Source organism: Sciurus carolinensis, chromosome 2, assembly GCF_902686445.1.
Source record: "Sciurus carolinensis chromosome 2, mSciCar1.2, whole genome shotgun sequence".
In the NCBI taxonomy this organism is placed as follows: Eukaryota; Metazoa; Chordata; class Mammalia; order Rodentia; family Sciuridae; genus Sciurus; species Sciurus carolinensis.
The window spans coordinates 107,337,700-107,364,460 of NC_062214.1; the positions used below are offsets into that span (position 1 = coordinate 107,337,700).

At 40.0% G+C, this 26,761-nt stretch overlaps 1 pseudogene; it reads left to right on the forward strand.

Moving 5' to 3' along the window:
* LOC124976387 (serine/threonine-protein phosphatase 2A regulatory subunit B'' subunit gamma-like) overlaps positions 1-26,401 on the forward strand; it is a 155,179-nt pseudogene extending 128,778 nt beyond the window's left edge.
* Positions 26,402-26,761: the final 360 nt, after the last annotated feature.

The following is a 26,761-nucleotide window of genomic DNA, read 5'->3' on the forward strand; positions in this document are numbered from 1 at the left end:
CTGGAACTGGGGCTGCCTCACTGGCAACCAGCTGCCAAATGTCCACATCTCTTCTAGCCCCACATTCAGTGATGTCACACTGGTATAATGAAATCAGCCATGATGGCACCATAGGGACAGGTGCTACAAGTCCAGTGCATGTCCCCTAGAAGCCCATACTCCAGCACACCACTCTACAGAGCTTACTGTAAAGAATTCTAAGTGAAACTTGCAAATCACAAAAATGTTAAAAAAAGAAATTATCAGACCTATGTACTACCTATATTTTTTATCCTCTGTGGCTATTCCTGGAGATCAACCAACATACATTCATCTTTGTCAACAGATCTCACCTTCTAAACATTCTAAACACACACACACACACACACACACACACACACACAGAGTCTGGAGGCATGCCTATAAGACGCAAGGCTCCACTGGGCTGCAGGTTCACTTTCTTCTCTTCAACTGGAGGAAATTCTGGAGATTTTACCAAGTTTCTGAGTAGCTGGGACAAGGTAACCAGAAGACATAAGCTTCAGAGAAAAAAAGAATTTCAGGGGAACCAGAGAAGGAATTGTTATTGTGTTTCATTTACACCAGGGAATGCCTACGCTCAGCCTGGGTGCTCTCTTTGACCCTTTTGAATTACAGGAGTTGTTCATTGGGGTGATTTTGCAGGTAAGAACAGTGGTGGAAATAGTTTTTCAGTAATAACAGTATGCTATTAGCTGTTGACTATGTTGGGGTTTTGGTAACTTACAACATAGCAAAAGCAGGTTGTATTACCTAAACTCAGGCCAGGAAATAGAAGCCATGATGCTATCCTGGGTCAGCTGTTCCTTTGGTGATGCTGGGGCTTGCTCAAAGTCCTACTGAAGAGAAATACTACCATGAACAGATTCCTTATGTCCTCTTTTTTTTTTTTTTTTATTTATTTTTTTACATTTACATAGGGTAATGATGTTTCTTTTTTTTCCCTTCCCCCCCCCCCCTCCCACCCTTTTCCCTTTATACAGTCCTTCTTTCCTTCATTCTTACCGCTCTCCTTAGCCTAACTCTAAACCTAACCCTTAACCTAATGCTAACCCCTCCCACCTCCATTATATGTCCTCATCCGCTTATCAGCGAGATCATTCGTCCTTTAGTTTTTTGAGATTGGCTTATCTCACTTAGCATGATATTCTCCAATTTCGACCATTTGCCTACAAATGCCATAATTTTATCATTCTTCATTGCGGAGTAATATTCCATTGTAAAAATATGCCACAGTTTCTTTATCCATTCATCAACAGAAGGGCATCTAGGTTGGTTCCACAATCTGGCTATGGTGAATTGAGCAGCAATGAACATTGATGTGGCTGTATCTCTGTAGTATGCTGATTTTAAGTCCTTTGGATATAGACCAAGGAGTGGGATAGCTGGGTCAAATGGTGTTTCCATTCCAAGCTTTCTGAGGAATCTCCACACTGCTTTCCAGAGTGGCTGCACTAATTTGCAACCCCACCAGCAATGTATGAGTGTTCCTTTTTCACCACATCCTCGCCAACACCTATTGTTGCTTGTGTTCTTGATAATCGCCATTCTAATTGGGGTGAGATGAAATCTTAGGGTAGTTTTGATTTGCATTTCTCTTATTACTAGGGATTTTGAACATTTTTTCATATATCTGTTGATTACTTGTACATCTTCTTCTGTGAAGTGTCTGTTCATTTCCTTAGCCCATTTGTTGATTGGATTATTTGTATTCTTCGTGTAGAGTTTTTTGAGTTCTTTATATATTCTGGAAATTAGCGCTCTATCTGAGGTATGGTTGGCAAAAATATTCTCCCACTCTGTAGGCTCTCTCTTCACATTTCTGATAGTTTCCTTTGCTGAGAGAAAGCTTTTTAGTTTGAATCTATCCCAGTTGTTGATTCTTGCTTTTATTTCTTGTGCTATGGGAGTCCTGTTAAGGAAGTCTGATCCTAAGCCAACAAGTTGAAGATTTGTACCTACTTTTTCTTCTATAAGATGCAGGGTCTCTGGTCTGATTCCAAGGTCCTTGATCCATTTTGAGTTGAGTTTTGTGTAGGGTGAGAGATAGGGGTTTAATTTCATTCTATTGCATATGGTTTTCCAGTTTTCCCAGCACCATTTGTTGAAGAGGCTATCTTTTCTCCATTGCATATTGTTGGAACCTTTGTCTAATATGAGAAAATTGTATTTATTTGGGTTTGTGTCCATGTCCTCTATTCTGTACCATTGATCTACCTGTCTATTTTGGTACCAATACCATGCCGTTTTTGTTACTATTGCTTTGTAGTAGAGTTGAAGATCTGGTATTGCAATACCCCTTGCTTCGCTCTTGCTACTGAGGATTGCTTTAGCTATTCTAGGTTTTTTATTCTTCCAGATGAATTTCATAATTGCTTGCTCTATTTCTGCAAGGTACATCATTGGGATTTTAATTGGAATTGCATTGAATCTGTATAGCACTTTAGGTAGTATAGCCATTTTGACAATATTAATTCTGCCTATCCAGGAACATGGGAGATCTTTCCATCTTCTAAGGTTTTCTTGAATTTCTTTCTTTAGTGTTCTGTAGTTCTCATTGTAGAGGTCTTTCACCTCTTTTGTGAGATTGATTCCCAAGTATTTTATTTTTTTCGATGCTATTGTGAATGGGGTAGTTTTCCTAATTTCTCTTTCTGAAGATTCATCACTTATGTATAAAAATGCATTGGATTTATGAGCATTGATCTTGTAACCTGCTACTTTATTGAATTCACTTATGAGTTCTAAAAGTTTTCTGGTGGAATTTCCAGGTTCCTCTAAATATATAATCATGTCATCAGCGAACAGGGATAGTTTGAGTTCTTCTTTTCCTATTCGTATCCCTTTAATTTCTTTGGTTTGTCTGATTGCTCTGGCTAGAGTCTCAAGGACAATGTTGAATAGAAGCGGTGAAAGAGGGCATCCCTGCCTTGTTCCAGTTTTTAGGGGGAACGCTTTCAGTTTTTCACCATTTAGAATGATATTAGCCATGGGCTTAGCGTAGATTGCCTTTATAATGTTTAGGAATGTTCCCACTACCCCAATTTTTTCTAGTGTTTTGAGCATGAAGGGATGCTGTATTTTATCGAATGCTTTTTCTGCATCTATTGAAATAATCATGTGATTCTTAACTTTAAGTCTGTTGATATGGTGAATGACATTTATTGATTTCCGAATGTTGAACCAAACTTGCATCCCTGGGATAAAACCCACTTGATCGTGGTGCACTATCTTTTTAATATATATTTGTATGCGATTTGCTAAAATTTTGTTGAGAATTTTTGCATCGATGTTCATTAAGGATATTGGTCTGAAATTTTCCTTCCTCAATGTGTCTCTGTCTGGTTTAGGTATCAGGGTGATATTGGCTTCATAGAACGAGTTTGGGAGGGTTCCCTCCTCTTCTATTTCATGGAATAGTTTGAGGAGTATTGGAATGAGCTCTTCTTTAAAGGTTTTGTAGAACTCGGCTGAGAACCCATCTGGTCCTGGACTTTTCTTTGTTGGTAGGCTTTTGATGACCTCTTCTATTTCATTGCTTGAAATTGGTTTATTTAGGTTGTGTATGTCCTCCTCGTTCAGTTTAGGTAATTCATATGTCTCTAGAAATTTGTTGATGTCTTCGAGGTTTTCTGTTTTGTTGGAGTATAGATTTTCGAAATAGCTAATTATGTTTTGTATTTCACTCGTGTCTGTTGTGATGTTTCCTTGTTCGTTCCGAATTTTAGAAATTTGATTTTTCTCCCTCTTTCTCTTTGTTAGTGTGGCTAAGGGTTTATCAATTTTATTTATTTTTTCAAAGAACCAACTATTTATTTTGTTAATTTTTCCAATTGTTTCTTTTGTTTCGATTTCGTTGATTTCGGCTCTGATTTTAACTATTTCCTGTCTTCTACTACTTTTGGTATTGGTCTGCTCTTCTTTTTCTAGTGCTTTGAGCTGTAGTGTTAAGTCGTTTATTTGTTGATTTCTACTTCTTTTTTTGAATGCACCCCATGAAATAAATCTTCCTCTAAGTACTGCTTTCATAGTGTCCCAGAGATTTTGATATGATGTGTCTTTGTTCTCGTTTACTTCTAAGAATTTTTTTATTTCCCTCCTGATGTCTTCTGTTATCCATTCATCATATAATAGTGTATTATTTAGTCTCCAGGTATTGGAGAAGTTTCTCTTTTTTATTCTGTCATTTATTTCTAATTTCAATCCATTATGATCTGATAGAGTACAAGGTAGTATCTCTATCTTCTTGTATTTGCTAACAGTAGCTTTGTGGCATAAAATATGGTCTATTTTAGAGAAGGATCCATGTGCTGTTGAGAAGAAAGTGTATTCGTTCTTTGTTGGATGGTATATTCTATATATGTCCGTTAAGTCTAAATTGCTGATTGTGTTGTTGAGATCTATAGTTTCTTTATTCAATTTTTGTTTGGACGATCTATCCAGTGGTGAGAGAGGTGTGTTAAAATCGCCTAGTATGATTGTGTTGTGGTCTATTTGATTTCTGTAATTGAGAAGGATTTGTTTGACGTACGTGGATGAGCCAATGTTCGGGGCATAGATATTTATGATTGTTATGTCTTGCTGATTTATGCTTCCCTTAAGCAGCATGTAATGTCCTTCTTTATCCCTTCTGACTAGTTTTGGTTTGAAGTCCACATTATCTGAGATGAGGATGGATACTCCAGCTTTTTTGCTGTGTCCGTGTGCATGGTATGTTTTTCCCCATCCTTTCACCTTTAGTCTATGGGTGTCTCTTTCTATGAGGTGAGTCTCTTGCAGGCAGCATATTGTTGGATTTTTCTTTTTAATCCAATCTGCCAGTCTGTGTCTTTTGATTGATGAATTCAGGCCATTAACATTCAGGGTTATTATTGTGATATGATTTGTATTCCCAGTCAATTGACTCATATTTGTTTTTGGCATGATTTGGTTTCTCCTTTATTTGGCTATTCCTTTAGGCTAGCGCCTCCTGTTGCTGATTTGCATCGTTGTTTTTCATCTCTTCCTCATGGAATATTTTGCTGAGAATGTTCTGTAATGCTGACTTTCTTTTTGTAAATTCCTTTAGCTTTTGTTTATCATGGAAGGATCTTATTTCATCGTCAAATTTGAAGGTAAGTTTTGCTGGGTATAAGATTCTTGGTTGGCATCCGTTTTCTTTCAGGGCTTGGTAAATGTTGTTCCAGGCCCTTCTGGCTTTTAGGGTCTGGATTGAAAAGTCTGCTGATATTCTTATTGGTTTCCCTCTGAATGTAATTTGATTCTTTTCTCTCGCGGCCTTTAATATTCTGTCTTTATTTTGTATGTTAGGTATTTTCATAATAATGTGCCTTGGTGTGGGTCTGTTGTAATTTTGTATGTTTGGAGTTCTATAAGCCTCTTGTATTTGGTTTTCCATTTCATTCTTCAGATTTGGGAAATTTTCTGATATTATTTCATTGAATAGGTTGTTCATTCCTTTGGTTTGTTTCTCTAAGCCTTCCTCAATCCCAATAATTCTTAAATTTGGCCTTTTCATGATATCCCATAATTCTTGTAGATTCTGTTCATGATTTCTTACCATCTTTTCTGTTTGGCCAACTTTGCTTTCAAGATTAAATAATTTGTCCTCAATGTCTGAGGTTCTGTCTTCCAGGTGCTCCATTCTATTGGTTATGCTTTCTATGGAGTTTTTAACTTGGTTTATTGTTTCCTTCATTTCAAGTATTTCAGTTTGGTTTTTTTTCAGTATCTCTAACTCTTTATTGAAATGATCTCTTGCTTCCCGTATTTGGTCTTTTAACTGTTGATTGGTGCGATCATTTAATGCCTGCATTTGCTCTTTCATCTCCTCCTTCAATGCCTGCATTTGCTCTTTCATCTCCTCATTTGCTTCCCTGATCGTTTTAATTACGTACATTCTGAACTCCCTTTCTGACATTTCTTCTGCTGTGCTGTCATTGGGTTCTATTGATGTAGTATCTAGGTTTGTTTGGGACATTTTCTTCCCTTGTTTTCTCATATTGGTCAGTTGTCAGTGGGACCCTGAGATATTGCAGTTTTCCGCTATTGGCTTATAGTGTCCCAGTAGATTTCCAGTGTATCACCTCCCAGCCTTCAGTAGCCTGATGTCTTGGAGGAATCTGATAAAGCAGCGTATCCGAAGAAAACTGCCCCTAGCCCCCTACTGGTTCCACGATTTGGAACTGGCTCTGTGCTGAAATGCTCTCACTGTGGGCCTGCACCGTGCAGCTGGCCGTGTGGGAGGAGCTCACTGCCGGAGTGTGGAAGGCTACCTTGGGAAGACTCTAGCTGCCCTGCCTGGCTCCGATAAGCCACCTCTATCTGGGCCTGCCACCCAGGCCGAGCTTTACCCAGTGGGCAGACTCACCCGTGGCTCTATTTCAGTCCCAGTCTCTCAATGCCTCCCCTTCTTAACTCCTGGGTTCTGGAGCGACGGGGGTGCAGTCTCCCTCTAGGCCGCCATCTTGGATCGCCCCCTGAAGAGAGCCTACGGCCGGAGTGGGCAGAGCCGCCTGAAGAGGTGTCTGGCTGCCCTGCCCTGATCCCAGAGGCTGTTTGTGGATCGAGGCTCTCCGTTGGTTTGGGGGCTTGTGGCTGGTTCTATGTAGAAAGTCTCTCACTGGGCGGTCAGCTCCGAGAGGCTAGCCTTGAATGGCACCTCCCACCGCAGGGGTCCAGACTACTTGGGGAAGTCTCTGGCTGCCCTGTCTGGACCCTGAATCTGCTTGCGTGCCAGAGTACGCTGAGCTGCACTGGCTCCGGGACTTGGAGCTTGTTCTGGTCAGAAAGGCTCTCACCAGCGGGCCAGTTCCGTTCCGAGAACCTGGAGAAGCTGGCTGTGTGGGCAGGGCCCACCGCCAGAGTGCGCAGGGCTGCCTGTGGATGACTCTAGCTGCCCTGCCCAGCTCCGATAAGGCACCTCTATCTGGGCCTGCCCCCCGGGCCGAGCTTTACCCAGTGGGCAGACTCACCCGTGGCTCTATTTCAGTCCCAGTCTCTCAATGCCTCCCCTTCTTAACTCCTGGGTTCTGGAGCGACGGGGGTGCAGTCTCCCTCTAGGCCGCCATCTTGGATCGCCCCGAGAAGAGAGCCTGCAGCCGGAGTGGGCAGAGCCGCCTGAAGAGGTGTCTGGCTGCCCTGCCCTGATCCCAGAGGCTGTTTGCGGATCGAGGCTCTCCGTTGGTTCGGGGGCTTGTGGCTGGTTCTATGTAGAAAGTCTCTCACTGGGCGGTCAGCTCCGAGAGGCTAGCCTTGAATGGCACCTCCCACCGCAGGGGTCCAGACTACTTGGGGAAGTCTCTGGCTGCCCTGTCTGGACCCTGAATCTGCTTGCGTGCCAGAGTACGCTGAGCTGCACTGGCTCCGGGACTCAGAGCTTGTTCTGGTCAGAAAGGCTCTCACCAGCGGGCCAGTTCCGTTCCCTTATGTCCTCTTTATCTTCTTCCTTATCCATAAAATTGGGTGGCTACACCACATTATTATGATATTCCTGTCTGGCCCTAAGCTTCTGACTCTGTTGGTATAGATGACAGAGCTAAGTTCTTGATGGAGGGTGTTCTTGCTGTTCCTGCCTGCAAAACATACATGATGGTCCAAAGGACCAATTTTTTTTTTCCCATTAGCATGAAGCAATACTCATCTCCCCCAGAATACTCCTGTAAAATCATGTCAATATAAACCAACAATTGTACTAAGCAAGAATCATTTGAAGGTGTTCAAGAGACCTACCTGGAAAGAGCTGGTTATGCAAAGTAAGTTATTCATTTTTCTTCTCTTTAAAATGAGGATTCAAATGACACCTATCTGAATGAGTTGCTCTTTCAATCAAAGAAAATCTCATTCCACTATCATGGTGTCACATGTATACAAGGTTGTGAATATTATGGTGTTACTGTGAGACACCCTCAGAAGAAAAAACTAAAGTTCAGAGAAGTAGAGAAAATTCCCCACATTCACATAATTAGGAAGTGGTAGAGCTAGCTTATAAATGCACAAATATTTTATTCTAAAACTCACGTTCTTAACCAGCATATTTATGAGCTACCAGGCTTTTCAGTTGTCAATATGTGTGGGCTTTGGAGTCAGTATGAAAAGAATTTAAAAGTTGACTCTACCATTTAACAAATGGTAGCCCTGGACAATCAACTAATCTTACTGGGGTTTAGTTTCCTCATCTGTAAGAATTAAATGAGATTATGTATGTAAAGCACCTCACACATGGTAGGACTTCAGCAGATGGTGGTTTACTTCCTGAGTTTGTAAGTTCCCTGAAGAAGGTTCTGAGAAAGGGGCTTGGATATTGTAGTTTATTTGGGAGGTGATATAAAGTACAAATGGGGAAGTGGGGAAAGTGAGACAGGGAAGGCAGAAAGGTCAATAGAGTGTATGTTAGTGCCCAGGTAACCACTGTGAGCAACTGAGGCTCAAAGCTCTGAAGACTATGAGAAGATGGGAAGCAGCTCAGAATCATCCCACAGGAGAAGCAGTTCCCAGACCTGAAGCACATAAGAACCAGCTAGAGGCCTCCTGAAAACAGACTGCTGGGCCCCACTCCCTAAGTTTCCATGGGAGGAGGGGGTGAGCAGACATTTTCTTTTCTAACAAGTTTCCAGATGAGCTGACACTGCCAGACCAGAGCCACAATTTTAGAACCACTGCACTAAAAGAAGGAAGACTGGGCACTTAACCACTAATCCATCCCCTACTAGTTGAGATGGTCCATTGTTTGAGAATTGTCACACACAATTACACACACACACGCACACACATCCCAGTTGAACTGCAGTGAATTACACACACAAACACACACACACACACACACACACACACACACAAATCCCAGTTGAACTGCAGTGATAAAGCAAAGTTGAGCAATACAAAGCAAGATCTAATGTGAATCAAAAGAGAAATAGGTGCTTAGCTTGCCAGCAACTCTCTCTGCTGTTGATGAGCCCAGATGAACGGAGTGGGTAGGGACAAGGCAGCAGCATGGTTTAACCCTTTCCCTTTCCTATGGTTGCTGCATTTGTGGTCATTATTAGTCTCCGCACTGAAGGGCCACAGTCTCAAGGTTATGGCTGAGACATTTCTGAACCCAGTGATTTTTTTAATACAGCCTGAAGGTGATGGCTATGGTAAAGGACTCTCCCATGTCAGTCATTTCCTTAGCAAATCCAAGGAACGAGGGAGAGAGGAATGAGCCCACACCCAGAGCAGTTAGTTGTGAGTGACTCCAGTGACCATAACATGTGCTATGACCCAGTGCCAGGTCCTGACACCACCAAGGTACCAGCTTCCAGGCTACAAAAAGGACACAGTTTTACATGCAAATCATGCAGAGCATGGAGCTCACCCACATGCTCTCTGTGCCCTGTGGAGAAAATGGCTAACACTGGTGATAAAATGGGACTGTTCCATTATTCTGTTCCACATGTACATTTAATCGTCAACATTGTAATCGCTTTAACTGCAAATAAGCACAATCTCATTGCCCATCAATTGTTTGATGGGAGGAAAACGGGCAGTTTGGAGATGATTTTTGAGATGAGAAACATCATTATTATCTTTTTATATGAGGTTTTGTTTTCATTCTTCACTTCTCTTGTCCTCTCCTCAGTGATTATATTTTCTACAAACTCAACATCAAAATACTACATGCCAACACAAAATATCCCAGCATTCCTCTGAGTCCTGAGGCTCTCCTTTACTAATTCCAGATATCTGTAGTAGTTGGGGTTTTATTTTAATCTTTTTTATACCTCTTAATCCGTTCATCCTCTTAATAGTACCTTGAGCTTAGAAAGTTGGCAGAAATGCTATCTGCAAATGAAGAAACTGAGGCACAGAATAGCAAATCAACTTGTCTATGAAGTGACTGCCAGTAAATTTCACTCATCCACAGAAGGTCATATTCAATTTTACTCATGTAGTTAGAAAAAATGACAAAATATTAATCAAGAGGGACTATTTCCCATATTTCTTCTTCCCTTTATTCAAGCAAGTAACAGATTTCTCTGCTATGCTCATTGCCCCAGGGAAGGTATGTGATTCAAAAAATAAAATTAATCATATATTTCAAAGTAGCTAGAAGAGATGATTTTGAATATTTTACCAAGAAATGATAAATGTTTGAGGTGGTAAATATGCCAATTAACTTGATTTGATCATCACATAATGCATACATATACTGAAATATCACATTGTACTCCATAAATTTGTACTATTACCATGTGTCAATTAAAAATAATTTTTTTAAATAATAATAAAGCAAAATTAGTCCTGGAGAATTCCACAAGCTTCCAAAGGAAATCGAGAGGAAAATAGAAGAACAAAGAAGTATTGAAGAGGAGTAGCAGAAACATAAGATAATAGAGAAATAGGAAGTAGAAGACTAGAAAGGACTCCCTGATATTTGGGAGCAGTAGAAAGAGAACCCCAAATCAGCAAGGATCCAGATCCCACTTTGGGACACTGTAGCCAGGGAGGACACAAAACCGTGAGAGGAAATGCTTCAGAGTACATGATATCATAGGCATAGGATCTGAGCCTCTGCAAAGATGTTCTGAGGCCCAGCATATTCAAGAAGTAACAGTGTCCCAATACACAAAAGACCAGGACACGAGACAGATGACCAATCACCAGAGCTCCCCACATTCCTACCATGTCTGACTTGACACATAGTAATGACACATGGAATCTGGACCCAAGTTCAGAAAGCAGAGGCCATGCAGTAGTGTTAGAAGGGGAATCCTCAGAATAGCTGAGTATTAATTATCTGCCAGAGGAAAGTGGCTCTGGATTATGGTGTATGAGAGTAAGTAATACTTAACACACTAGAATTTGGGGCTGAGATTCAAACCTACCATGATTGTCTTGACCTGTCACTGGGAACAGGTCTTGGGTGAAATGGCGAAGCAGTGAAGTGTCTCTGGACTCTTCCATTCATCATTCATAATGCTGTTGTCCACTGCCTGCCTTCCCTCTGTTGTTTCCTGGCTCCAGGGATGCATCTTCCAATGTCCTTGCTCAGGACACACTTTACACTACCACTATTAAGACACTGCCCTGTAGTATTAACTAGAATATTCAACAAACATCCCAGTCTTCTCCCTACCCCAACCCCAGAGATGGAACATGCAAAACATAAATTTTTACCAGAACAGTAGATCATTCTGTAGAAGTTCTCCAATGAGAACATAGAGGTGGGGAGTGTAGGGATCTGAATAAAATGTTATTCACTGAGGTATGAGTTTTTTATGTTACTAAAAGGAACATGAGTTTTAACACTACCATACCAGCACACACACACAAAGTATTTTCAAAATCTAGACACAGACATTAGAATGCAATAGACATGTGAACCATGCCTGATGAAAGGGTTATAACCACTGTGCTACGTGAACTTTTTTTTTTTTTTTTTTTGTGGTGCTGGGGATTAAACCCAGGGCCTTGTGCATGCGAGGCTAGGACTCTACCAACTGAGCTATATCCCCAGCCCATATGAACTCTTAAAATGCTCTGAAATGACAGAGAGCTGGGAGAACAGGGCAGATCTCAGCTCTACCACTTCACCTGAGTTAGCCCAAATACCACAGGTATTTTCTAGCTCATAAAATTAATACTAGCATCATTAGTTCATCATCATCCTATCTACTACTTTCATAATGAATACTGGTGGGAAATTTATCATGGAATAGGTATATTAAGTGCCTTTAACTGCACACAAATTGTTATTTTTTTGTTCTTAGTTTCATATGAGAAAACTAAGACACAGAACTAAGTTAAACAACTTGCCTAATGAGACAATAGTTTGTAGAGACAGAGAACATACTCCATAGTGAGAGATGGGAGCTCCAAATCATTCTGCTATACGGTGTGCTTGGCTGTCAGGATTACATGAGATAATCTAGCACTGTGCTACATATAATAAGTGGCCATGCAAAGGGAATATAATATGGGAAAACAATACTTTTTTTTTTCCCAATTCATGATGTACTGGTGAGGGTTCATTGTGAATAGACAATGTATCTCTGGTAAAACTAGCAGAAAAGCAGAAGAGGAATTTTTCCCAAGAATATTAAGTGACCCACAGAACCATAGAAAACTTGGCAAATAAGGCTTGGGAGGACACTAAGAGCAGTGAGGCAGACTCAAAACCCAGCTGTGGGCACAATGCACTCAGGACCCACCACTAGCACTGTTGCTCTGGCCATTAACCATGGCTCTTCAGGGCTTTGTCACCCACAGCCACCGTCTGCCATGCTAACTCACTTAACTCAGTCACAGTTTCCAGGAATAATGACTGTCTGACCCACCATGATTTGCCTCTCCTGGTTTTAAGGGCTCAGTCAGAAATAGTTGGCCATACTTAGGTCACAAGCTCACCCCACATCTTGCTAATTGTCTATGTTAGTCAGCTATTGCAACAATAACGCTGCATAACAAACCACCTCAAAAAACAAAGACCTATAACAACGAGTGTTTATTTCTCTAGTATAAGTCAACTGGGTTAGCATTGCTTCAGAATGCAGGTGGGATCAGGTCTAACCCATGTGTCTCTCTTTGAACCAGAAACTATATGGGCATGTTTTTTTTTTCAAGTATAAAGCCATAATCACAAAAGCATGAGCTGAAGCACATAATGCCTTGTGAGATCCTGGCCCTGAACTGATATGCTGCCCCTTCCACCTATATTCTGTGGGTCAAAGCAGGTTGTGTGGTTGATCCCATCATCAGACTACAGAAAGACATTCTTCTTGCTTTAATGGATGGGACTGTGAGATCATGTGACAAAGGGTATGCAGGTAGATAATTCTAATGTGGGACAGAGTGGAGTACTGAAAAGTTATTCTCCCAGAAAAGAAGGAATGTGTTTCCATTCCCCCCTCCAATCAAAAGAGCATTCTGCTTCTAGTCAGCCGAAATCAAGAGTCCACTACTCATTTTAAGGGGGAAGCCTTCTGCAGACAAGGGGCGTACAGCTTGAGGACTCCCAGGAGTTAGGAATCTCTCCTATTCTCCTTCCCATTTCATACAGTGAGCTGCAATTCCAAAACAATCTCCAGCATATAATTGAGATTAGATTTCCACTTTTTGAAGATGGGTGCTTATTCAGTGTGTCTCAACCTGTGATTCCCATCAATTGTGTTATTTCCTTGGATGATTTTTTTCAATTTTTATTAGAAATGACAGTTCTTTTATTAAAAAACAGGAAATATTATATTGAAGAAAAATACCAGCAACTGTAATCAGGTGCTAAAGGATATAAAAGCTCATCTTGTGACAGAAAAGAACTAGTGATATCTTTAAAGGATTTGCTGTTTGGGAGGTTTATTAAATCTGACACCAGGCCTGCAATTACCACCAATTATTTGGTCATAGTGTCAGTTCCATTTAAAATGAGAAAGTTAGTGATGGCCACAGCTTATTTTTAATAACTGATTTCAGAGAAAACCATTTTGTGTTCAATTGCCATTTTCTGACTTCCTGACCTCCAAATAAAAGCCTGTACCTGTAGGGTTATTTGAATGAACCCCCCAGGAGAGCAGTCACCAGATGCTATTACAGGCTGACAGTGAGTTATATATTCACTCAATCACTCATCTATCCCAGTGCATGTAAATGCTCCCAGGTGCTAGCCCCTGCCACAAATACCTTCTGAACCTGCAGCTTTCCGTGAAAATACCAAACCTGAGAATTCCCACCCATGTTAGTAAGAGAACCTTCATCTTCTTAGAAGAGATGTCATAGATACTTATGTTGTGGTGATTACGTGTGAGGGAAAGCATCCTGCCCAGTCCAGGAATCCACTCCCTCTACTCATTTAATAAAGAACTGAGAGGTTTTGTTCTATTTGTGTGTGTGTGTGTGTGTGTGTGTGTGTGTGTGTGTGTGTTTAGTCATGTCCGTCAAGTGAACAAATGGCTCTCAAGTCCCAGGTCTGCTGGCAGGACAGAGTCTCGCCCCTCAGAGGTTAGCCCATGCAACGGGGCAAGTAACTCCAGTGCCAAACTTCAATGAAGGCACCTTTTCGAAATCCATGTGTGCTTTCAAGTCACCATTTCCAACAAATCACAATAGGTCTGGGTCATTCAGGCACTATTTTATGTTTTATATCTTTCCCTTCTGTTTCTAGGCATTTGTGTTTAATAGCATGTTCACCCCCTCCACTTGGGTTTCTGCTTGACTTAGCTTCCTTCTCTTTCTTGTTCCTTTAACTTGCTATTATGATTCTGGAACATAAGCAATAACCAAAATAATCCAGAAAACACTCATTTATGACATTTTACCACCCAATCCACCGAGGTGTCTGAATTAATGAGGGATCTAAATTCAGCTTTAGCATAAAGAATGACTACGACTACTAGCAAGAGACTAGCGTGAGGTCATCATTTTCAAATTCTGTCAGTCGTGGAGCAGGGGAGCAGAGGGAGGTGGAGACGGAGGGCCTTGGAGATAATGGCATATGTCTGTATTTACACAGATGGGCAAACAAAGGCAGGGGACCTTTATGCTTTTTGATAAAGGCCTCTGACTCGAGGCAACACCTGTCAGGCTCTGTCTCACATTCTGAATCTCACTCCAACATGAACACAGCTGCTTTAGGAGACAGAGACTGAAATAGAAAACAGCCATGGTGATGAAATGTGACAACTCGCTTCAGAAAGGACATGTTTGATGTGTTTTCCAAGTGGATGTTTCTAAAATTTATGGTGGCTTCAGACAAGATTTCCAAAGAAATCCTTTCTCTTCCTCATTTCAAGCTTCTACATCTATAATACCCTTATCGCTGCTACAAAGAAGCACCAAGGACAACACTCCTTCCCAACAGGTTTCACAAATTACATCTCTCTCTTCAGAAGATGCATCTCTTCTCAACAGACTTCAGTATCTCTCTCAGACCCCTCTCATTCACCTTCCCTAGCAACGCTGCCCCTTACTATGGGTGAATGACCTGCCCCATTAAGGCCTTGTTTTCTGAGCCATGCAATAAATAGGTCCCTCTAAACAATCTTTAAAGTCCCTTCCACGTGTAACTCTCAGGGACTCAGATTTTGCAGCAAAGCTAGAGAGCATTTTGAGGGGCATATTTTCAGCCATAATTGTTGGGAAGGAGCATCTCAGAAGCATGAAGAGGAAAAAGCAGAGATATTTTAAATCCAGGATTGAGTTTCTGATAGGGGCCAAGTAAAGATCCTCCCAGACAGCTACTATGAAATATGGACATAGCACAAGAAACAGCTATGTTGAGGCACAAGAGGGTGAAGAAAAGTAGATTCTATTAACAAAGGAGAGCATTATGTGGAGTTTTCATTCCACTGCTGCTAGCCTGAATAAACATGCACAAAGCAGCAGATGCAGGTGCAAAAAAAAGGCACTTTTTTCTGGCAGAGGGAATCAGTACTGATTCTAGGGTAACTGTAGTCACTAAAGAAAGGGGAGATTTTGGAAGGAAAAGAGCCAGAAAGAGAATACCCAAATTCTGTCTGCCCACATCATAAATCAGGCATGTCTGGAGAAAACTGGAAGCACCTGAGCAAAAGTTAAAAGATCTGAAGTGAGTTTGGAATTGGAGAAGAAAAAGACAAACAACAAAACAACAAAATGCAGTTTGAAGCACACAGTTAACTTGGTTGGATGTGTGCTACAATGAAAGGAACATGACTCATCAAAAGAAATCATCAGAATCCAGATTCTCTACAACATGAAATTCATTACGTCCATGACCCAATCCAAAAGTACTCAAAATATAACATCAATTAAATCGAGAGCCCTAACATGACAGTCAGAGACGGTAGAGAGGAAGCTTACATCTGTCCCCTGAATCCTGATTGTGTCAGACCATCCTGCCATATTTTCAATTTTCACTCACTTGTACTTTTCAATCCTAGGAGACATTTGATTTCCCTAAACTTCGTATTCATCGAGCTCTTCATTACAGTAGGTCACAAGGGGTTGCTTCACCACCACACGCCCTGAACTGCCAAAAGACTGTTCCCTTCATACAAAGGAATTTACCACCCTTTGCTCCATCTAGCAAACCTGCATTCCTTCAGTTTTCCTGAGGATCTGTGGCTTACATTCTGTCCCCATTTCCAGTATTGCACCATTGAGGTTTATGATTGCAAATCATGGAAATGAACTGATTAAACAGAAAAGAAATTTCCAAGAAGGAGCAAAACTGTCATAAAAGTGACAGAGAGGCAATTTTGCTTTCAGGCATGGTAGAGTAACAAGAAATCCATTTTTTCCAGCTTTATGGATACATACTTTTAATTGAGTACAAATAAAAATTGTATGTGTTTAAGATATACAACTTAATATCTTCCTACAAGCATGCGTTGTTAAATAATTACCACAAGAAAGGTAATTAGCATATGCATCCCATAGTTAGCATTTGTGTGTATGTTTTGAAAACATACAGTTTCAGTTATGTAAGATGAATAAGTTCTAGAGTTCTAATATACAGTAATATGATTATAGGTAGCATTACTCTACTGTACTCAAAATTTGCTAATAAAATAGATCTTAAGAACTTTAAATATAAAGATATTGATAAGTTAAAGGTAAGAGGATGGGGAAAATGTACCATGCAAACACTAAGCATAAAAATGCTAGAGTGGCTATATCAACATTTGATAAAGTCAACTTCAGAGCAAAGAATATTTTAAGAAACAAAGAGGGACATTTCATAATGACTCAGGGGTCAATTCCCAAAAAGTGAAAAAGAGGCTGAAGAACCAGACTTAGAACACAAGCAGGAATGATGAGTGCCTTGGTAGAGTCAAGGGCATAGTTATCTAGGGCAACAGCTGGGGCCACCTGCCTGGGGCACTCACCAGTGCAGAAGTTTTTGTTCCCAAGATAATCATTGCTGCTCCTTCCCTTCCCACTGTGTGCAATCTCTGAATGCCACCTATGTCTTCAGGTTTATATCTCTCTCAGATTCAAGCCCAGGATGCAAGCCTACCATGGCAAAACCTGCTTCATATGCCCAAGTTTAGTGGGCAGGAGTAGAAAGAGGAAATAACTGCTTCTTTCATTTCTAAAGTGAGAGGCACAGCCATAAAGAATGAAATTATGGCATTTGCCGGTAAATGGATGGAACTGGAGGTTATCATGCTAAGTGAAATAAACCAATCCCAAAAATCCAAAGGCCAATGTTCTCTCTGATATGTGCATGCTGACTCACAATAGGGAGCATGGGTCGGGGTAGGGGATTCACCAGATAGGACAAGAGGGAAAGGGGGAAAGGGAGGGGGATGGGAATGGGAAAGAGTAGAATGAATCTGACAGATGTAAATTTCCTATGTTCATATATGAATACGTGACCAATGTAACTCCACATCACATACAACCACAAGAATGGAAAATTATACTCCATGTATATATGATATGTCAAAATACAGGTGATCAACAAATATATGAAAAAGTGCTCATCATCCCTAGTAATTAGATAAATGCAAATTAAAACCACTCTAAGATTTCATCTAACTCCAATTAGAATGACTATTATCAAGAACACAAGCAATAATAAGTGTTGGCATAGATGTGGGGAAAAAGGCACACTCTTACATTGCTGGTTGAAGTTGAAAATTGGTGCGGCCACTCTGGAAAGCAGTATGGAGATTCCTCAGAAAACTTGAAATGGACCCACCATTTGACCCAGCTATCACACTCCTCAGTTTATCTCCAAAGGACTTAAAATCAGTATACTACAGTGATGCAGCCACATCAATGTTCATAGCAGCTAAATTCACAATATCTAGATTGTGGAACCAAACTAGATGCCCTTCAGTAGATGAATGGATAAAGAAACTGTGGTATATATATGCACAATGGAACATTACTCAGTCATAAAGAAGAATAAAATTATGGCATTTGCTGGTAAATGGATGAAGTTGGAAAATATGCTAAGTGAAATAGGCCAAGTCCAAAAAACCAAAGGCCAAATGCGTTCTCTAATAAGTGGATGACGATGTATAACAAGGGGGGTGGCAGGGAGGAAGAGAAGAATGAAGGAACTTTGGATGTTGTAGAGAAAAATGGGGTGGGAGGGGGTGGGAGATGGAAAGAGTAGAATGAAACAAACAGTATTACCCTATGTATATGTATGATTACATGAATGGTGTGAATCTACATTGTGTACAACCATAGAAACGAAAAGTTGTACCCCATTTGTGTACAATGAATCAAAATGCAGTCTGTAAAAATAAAAAGAATTTAATAAAAAGTAATAATAAACATACATTCTACTCATGTACAGGTCATAAAAAAGAACAAATTTTCAAAATACCCATAAAAGATGAAAATAAAGTGAGAGGCAGAGCTCTACTCATCTCCGAGATTTATACTTTTAGGGATACCTACAAGAGGAACGAGATTCAGTTAGTGGCCTATCAAAATCAAGTAGCTAATGACTCCCTTCTGGAGGTATTTCCCAGTGAAAACCAATTTAGATCTATGTAAATGGTCTTATGTCATTTTATTTTAATTTTTGAATAAGTAATTCTATTTTGAGAAGTTATCATTTTAAAAAACAGTATTAGGAATGAATACCAGGATCTAAGGCACAAGTAGATACAACTAAAATAGCATTTGTAATGATATAATCCCAGGAAGTCTATATATATCAATCAGGTTTTCAACAGAAAAAAGTTACACAATCAAAATGGGATATTCAAGTAACTATTTACAAAGATATGTGTAGGAAAACAACAGACAGTGTAATAATGCTGGCTGTAATACGTTAGCCTAAAAGGATGAGGAGAGGAGTAATTACCAGATCTCAAAAGGAAAGAACCCAATAGAATTTATCTGTTATGGTTTAAATATGAGGTGTTCCCCAAAAGCTCATATGTGAGACTATGCAAGCAAGTTTGGAGGTGAAATGATTGGGTTATGAGAGCTTAACCTACAGTACATTGATCCCCTGATGGGGATTAATTGACTGATAACTCTAGGCAGGTAGTATGTGACTGAAGGAGGTGGGTCTAGGGGGTGTGCCTTTGGGTATATATTTTATCCCTGGAAAGTGGAGCTTCCTTTCCCTCCCAACACCCCTTCTTAACCTGTCTTCCTGATGCATGTCCTGACTGCTTTCCTCTATCATGCCCTTCTGCCATAATATTCTACCTTGTCTTTGGTCCAGAGCAATGAAGCTGGATACTTATGGACTGAGACCTCTGAAACCATGAGCCCCAAAATAAAGTTTTCCTCCTCTAGAATTGATCTTATTAGGTATTTGGGTCACTGTGACGTAAAAGCTAACTAAAATATGGCCTTTGGTGAAAAGACACAAAGATAGGTGGCTCTATTCCTTGGGGCTCAAGGCAAGGCAGAAGAATATCATGGTAGAAGTATGTGGCAAAGAAAAGCAGGTCCAGGTCAGAACATGATCACCAAGGAGAGACTCCCCTTGCCAGGGATAAAATGTATACCCCAAAGGCAAGTATCCAATATCCTACCTTCTCCAGTCACACAGTACCTGACTTCAGTTACCACCCAGTTAATACATATCTGAAGATAAATGCACTGATTGGGTTAAGGTGCTCATAACAATCATTTCACCTCTAGACCTTCTTGCATTGTCTCACACATGAACACATGAACCTTTGGGGGTACCTCACATCTAAACCATAGCAGAGCATCAAAGGAACAATATACATGTTTTTTATTTCCTCCCTCTTTTCTCCCATCTCCTCCCAGGGCTTTCCATGGATCAAACCCAACAGGAAGCCAAAGGCACAGGAATCCCTTTATAAGGTTGGTAAAATCAGCTTCCAAAGGCATAGAAAGGTAGACAGTGAATCTGAAAGGGGAGATGGAACATAGTATATTCTATATGGTGAAATCTTCTATAGGTAGACTTTTAAAAAAATAGTCTTGTATATTTTAAAATAGAGGAGAATATTCCAACTATAATTCCAAGGGAAAAACAAGATCCAAACCATCTAAAAAATATGATACCAAATCAAAAATCAACAAATAGGAGGGTGGACCAAGATGGTGGCAAGTAAGATCCCTCACAGTCACACTAGTTGGAACAGCTATTCATGTACCAAACTACCTTCACACAAGAGTTAAGGAAGCTGGCAAGAGATCACAGTACCTGGTTTTAGTATAACAAAAAGAAAAGAACTTTAAAGAGGGCAAGAAGGAGTTACCTTGAAGCACCAATCCCCCAATTCCAAGCAGTATGGAGAAATTTGGGGGAGGAAAAGGAAATTAAATTCAGGACTTAGACTCAAAACTAAGTACGAGGCATGCCTAAATGAAACCCAGTGCTGGGAAGAGCCAAATGATCCCTATCTCAGGCCAGTACCCAGGAACTTAGTCGTTGGACATATATATGTAAGCCATACTGTTGACTGCTTCTACCACCTTGCTCCCAACCTCATGTAGCATGTGCAGGTAACAAACCACCCACTGAGGGGTAGGGCCAAAAGTTAGCACAGGACTTTCTCTTGGAGCCCAATGCCAAGACCACTATGGTGAGACCCAGCAATCATATATAAAACAAAGGCAATGACACCCAAGTCAATACAGGCAGAATGTCTAGATCTGCTCCAGCTCCCACAGAGACCTGGGAGCCAGCAGGACAGATCCAAGTTTCAGCCTATTCAGTTGCTAGCCTTAAAGTATGCCCAGGAAACTTCCCACCCCAAAGTCTGTACCTGTACTGTGAAACTCAGGTGTGACCCAACTTAGTCAACCTTGGGAGCCACAGGGTTGTCTCCATCATTCATCCCCAACCTTGGGCAGCCTAACCATCCTCAGACCAGTGCAAGTGACAGAGCCTCCAGACCTGTCCCAAGAACTGGCGCTCTGGTGTAATAGATTCATATTTTAGTCTGCATCACTGGCAGCTGTGGCAAAGACTTGGGTGTACCCCAGGACTGCTCAGATCCTTCCAGTTATGAGACTCAGGGGCTATCCTGTTTAGCATCAGTCTTGGTGGACAAGGGATTGCCTTCACAAACACTACACAAACCTTGGGCAACATAGTGTGTGCAGACCCCACTTGCTGGTTGAAGGACAGGGCAGTAAGTGTTTTAGTCAGCATTTTTGCTGCTGTGACTAAAAGACCTGACAAGAACAATTTTAGAGGAGAAAAAGTTTGAGGGCTCACAATTTCAGACTTCTCAGTCCACAACCAGCAAACTCCATTCCTCAGGGGTTGAGGTGAGGCTGAACATCACTGCAGAAGAGTGTGGTGTAGGGAAGCAGCTCACATGATGATCAAAAGTCAGAAAGAAAGACTTCACTCTCCAGATACAAAATATATACCCCAAAGGCAAGCCACAAATGACCCACCTCCTCCAGCCACACCCTAGCAGTCTTTCAGTTACCACTCAATTGAAATTGGAGAATCTTATGCTAAGTGAGATAAGCCAATCTCAAAAACCTAAAGAACGAATGATCGCGCTGATAAGTGGATGATGACATATAATGGGGTTGGGAGGGGTTAGCATTAGGGTTAGGGTTAGGTTTAGGGTTAGGGCTAAGGAGGGGGCAAGAATGGAGGAAGGAAGGACTGTATAGAGGAAAAGACGGGTGGGAGGGGTGGGGGGAAGGAAAAAAAATAACAGAATGAATCAAACATCTTTGCCCTATGTAAACGTATGATTACACAAATGGTATGCCTTGACTCCATGTACAAACAGAGAAACAACATGTATCCCATTTGTTTACAATTTTAAAAAAATCCTATCAGGGTATTAATTCACTGATTGGGTTAAGGCTCTCATAATTCAATCACTTTTCCTCTAAACCTTCTTGCATTGTCTCACACATGAGCTTTTGGAAGACACCTCAAATCCAAACCATAACAGTAAGCACAAGACATTGTCCTGAGCTTAGTACTGGACTATTGAAACCTAACACTGGGAAAATCATAACAGTCCCCATTCCGAGGCCTATCTATGGAAGGAGCCTCTGAAATAGTCCAATGCCAGGGGAAGACACACAGCACCAGCCTATCAAACTTCTATTCCAGCAGCATCACCTGTGGCTGGCTGTAGTTGTCTTGGGCCACAAGTCTACCTCAGCAATAGGTATTCCACAGTAGTGTGGGCTTTGGGTACTACCCAAGTGCTGCACTGGTCTTTAAAGGCTAGCAGTGTGACACAGCACTGTGATGTTGGTAGCCATAGGCAAGGTGTAGAAGTCCGGGATTGGGTTCTACATGCCTAGAACTCAGCAGAATTCTCAAGTTTCTAACCACAAGCTGGTGGCTGTGGATGAGGTATCTGGACCTAGTCTGGCCCCAAAAGGTTCTTCCCTGTTTTATTCTGAACAATACCCCTACTGTGAGTTTGGGACCTGGAGTTAGATTGCCCTCTAGTGCTGAAACAGTGACAACACACCAACAAACTCCTGTCAAACCTAGACTTAGGGCACCATCTAGTGCTACAGTCATGGAAATGATGACAGCCTCAGAAGAAATAAATGAACTACTTAGACTTCTGGAAAGACAGGTACAAACAAAGCCACACCATGAATACTAAAATAAATACCTACTCTTTCAATGCCAATACATACATAGAGAATCAAGAGCTTTCGGGAAACCACAACCTTATCTAACATTCATAATTAGGTGCTAAAACCAACCACCTAGTAACCAGCATGGAATAAAAGTCAGATGAAGAATCTAAAACAGCTGTTTTAAGGAAATTCAGTGAGCTTCAAGAAAACACAGAGAAACAATTCAATCGTATAACAGAAATTTAACAGAGATGGAAGCAATTTGAAAATTAAACAGACTGTGTTAATGTGTGGTTGTCTTTATTTATTCCTTTTTAGTTTTTTTGTTTTGTTTTGTTTTCCAAAATATCTATAAGTAATCATGTTATTCTTATAATTAGAAAAATATATGTAACTAAAGATATTTCAACTAGTAAACCTACAATGATAAGAAGCAAGACTCCTAAGAAAAAGGAGAAATAAAGTAAATCATATGTTTCTTTAGATGTGCCATATTGACTCAACAATTATTGACCCCTGACCACATGCCAGACACATTCTGGGTCTTGGGGAACATCATGATAGAATACTTTGTCCATGGGATGCTTACCTCCACTAAGACAGTGTGAAACTTTGGTTTCCCAGAGTAGAATTGGACACTCTGGGAACCATCGGTGGTTAGAGCATGTTTTTTTGCAACAGTACTCAGTGCAAGTTATCTATGTTTAGGATAAGTAAAAACTCAGAGACACACACGCAGATGTGGATAAAAGCTGAGCATCTGGGTGGGGTATGTGTTAAAACTCTGTCTCGTGTTGCAAAAAAAAAAAAAAAAAAAAAGATTGGAAATGTTTTCAGCTTTATTTTTGTTCTGAGATCTAAACCAAAAGTGTTACATCTGACCATAGGACAATCAACAAGGAGATCAATCTTAAAACAGAGATTCTGACAGAATGAGGACATGGTGCCTAGGAGAAAAAAGGGGGAGACAGACAGGGTGAAATTCATATATTTCTCATATAATAGGTGTTCAATAGCCTTTCACACTTGTTTTAAAAAATAGGCAGTAAGTAAAATGTTGTCCTAGGATTTAGGAGTTATATAAATGTGACTACTTACCTGAAACATTTTTAACACCAGGAATTAGATATATTTTTTTACAAAAATTAAAGGCTACAGAACTTTTATGGCAAAAGCATCAGGAAGAAATTAAGCAATGAGTCACAGGACCATGTAAAGACAATCAAGCAGAACCAATTTTCAGACTTCTGTCAGGGCTGTATTTATGGGATGTCATAGCAGGGTCAGTCCTGTTAGAATAAGGGCGGTGCAGGAAGTCCTCATTATCATCCTCAAATGCCAGTTAGCAGGACACAGAGCAGCCAGCTGATCAAGTGATATGCATGGTTATGTTAAAGAGCTGGTTAGGAAGGGAAGACCAGAGGAACTAAGGGTAGGTTTTGACATTAATGAAAGGACAGGGATGCACTCATCTCCCGTCCCAGGTGCTGCATACCACTTTCAGTCTTTAAGTAAGAAACCAATGGTACCAGGCATATGCCCTCAATTGAAATCCTACTTAAATAGTGCCTTAACCATAGGGAACACAACAATTCACAGGTTTCTCTTCTACAGAGTAGGGGGTTTGCTTTCAATCTGGAATTTCTACTATTAACAAAAAATCCCATAACATAGACTTTTTGAAAACTGAGTGGATAAATATTTCTTAGTAGACTGTGAATTTTAAAAATATATGTATTTTTAAGTGTTGAATAATTATAACTATAGCATAGACATGAAACAACTCTGAAGCTACAGTCTATTTAAGAGTTGTATTGTGAACTTAGGGAAATTATGACCTCTCTATGCCTCAGTTTCCTCATCTAAAAAATGAAAATGTCAACAGGAACCTCCTCATGGAGTCATTATGAAGATCAAATGCATGAACACACTGAAGTGCTGGCACGTATTAGGTAGTTTTTGAAAATTAAAAGTCAGACTCCAGAGAAATCACATGGCATCAGTATCTCAAAATCTATTTTAGGCTTTATATTAAAAATCATTAGTGCATGTCTTAAATTCTTCAACTTTCAGCTAGGTTGAGATCAGCTTTTATCATCATGAAGAACCCAATAAATGATAATATTGTGGGTCTACATCTAATTTGATTTGAGAACAATGAAGGTAGAATTCTTACCGTTAGTGTTTTTTTTTTTTTTTTGAATGGATTTTAAACTGCTTCTGCTCCTAAATAATGAAAACAGTAATCCCTGATAAAAATTTGAGAGAGCTCAAAAACCACCTTCCCATAAAATATCTCATACCTTTATTCAAAAAATATTTACAAAAAAACTTAATGTGACATTACCTTGCCCTTGAGAAATCATGAACCATGAGACCAATCCCTAGAGGTAATTATAATATTAATGTAATATACTTATTAATCAGAAATAAAGGCCACGTACAAGTTGCCTCTTACCATTTATTGGTGGTAATGGATCAGGCATTTGAAAGTTACGTTAGAGATAAACAGCAAAAGCCGGAGCTACTGTGCAGGATTCTGCCACCAACTGAAAAGAAGTGCTTTGTAGGTGGTTAGCGATGCCCAACACCGATCCAATCAAAACAGTGAACAAGAATTAAAAGATCAAGAAATGGATTCATTTACCAAATACTACTCAGAATGGGAAGGAGGTAGAAAAAACAAATTAATTATATAAAACCATTCCCCTGTTTTATTATAGGCTGCCAGCTGAAGATGAAGTCTTACTACAGAAATTAAGGGAGGAATCCAGAGCTGCTTTTCTACAAAGGAAAAGCAGAGAACTCTTAGATAATGAAGAATTACAGAAATTGTGGTTTCTGTTAGACAAACAACCAGACATCACCTGTGATTGGAGAGGAAACAATGATCAATTATGAAAATTTTTTGAAGTTTGGTGAAAATTTTGAAGGTTTTGAAGGTTGCTGGTACCAAAGTACCAGCAATTTTTCACTGCAAAAGTCTTTGCTAAACTCCCTCATACAGATTTGTACGGAAGAATTTCCATCATGCAGTTCTTTGCCTATGTCATGCAAAAAGTTTGGTTTCATCAAACAAGAATAGGACTCAGTTCATATGATGTTGCTGGGCAAGGGTATCTTCTGGAATCTGATTCAGAAAACTACATATTGGAACTTATCCCTACTTTGCCACAATTAAATGGACTGGAAAAATCCTTTTACTCCTTTTATGTTTGTACAGCAGTTAGAAATTTTTCTTCTTTTAGGAACCTCTAAGAACAAGAAAAATTAAAATTCAAGATATTTTAGCATGCAGCTTCCTGGAGGACTTACGGGAGCTAAAGGATGAGGAAATATCCAAAAAGAGTCAAGAAACAAATTGGTTTTCTCATCCTTCTGTCCTAAGTATTTGAATCTTGATAAGGATCACAATGGTATGCTCAGTAAAGAACTCTCCTACTACAGAACAGCAACCATGACCAACATCTTAGATCATGTTTTCCAGGAATGTCTCACTTATGATGGAGAAATGGACTATAAGACCTACTTGGATTTTGTTCTTGCATTAGAAAACAGGAAGGAACCTGCAACTTTGCAATGTATTTTCAAACTGCTTGATAATGAGAAATAGGGATACCTTGATGTCTTTTCCCTTAATTATTTCCTTAGGGTCATACAAGAACTGATGAAAATCCATGGACAAGATCCTGTTTCATTTCAAGATGTCAAGGATGAAATCTTTGACATGATAAAATCAAAGGATCCTTAAAAAATCTCTTCAGGATTTAATCAACAGTAATCAAGGAGACACAGTCACAACCATTCTAATTGATCTGAATGGTTTCTAGACTTATGAAAACAGAGAAACCCTTGTTGCAAAGACAATGAAAACTCTGCAGATGATGATACATGATCTCTGAAAAGCTAGACTGTCTTCATTAAGATGCCTGAATGCTGCATGTGAAACCTTTGAAGCAGAATTCTTTTAGAAAAGGTTTAAATAAAAGAATGTCTCTAAAGAACACAGCAAATGTTTCAGTTCCTGGAATTTTGTTATAATAGCTTGGAAGCAATAGGACCAAATACTGCTTTTTAGGAGGTAAGTTCTGGTTTCATTCAGCTCAGATATGGCAAGTGTGATTTGCTGTAGGTATAGAGATATTCAGTTTAAATCTGTATAATCTTTAGAGATAAAGGAAATTCTCATACAGAATTAGAAAATTTGAGCAGTTGTTTAAATTATTGGTCATTTAACTTTCATTCTTCATCTAAA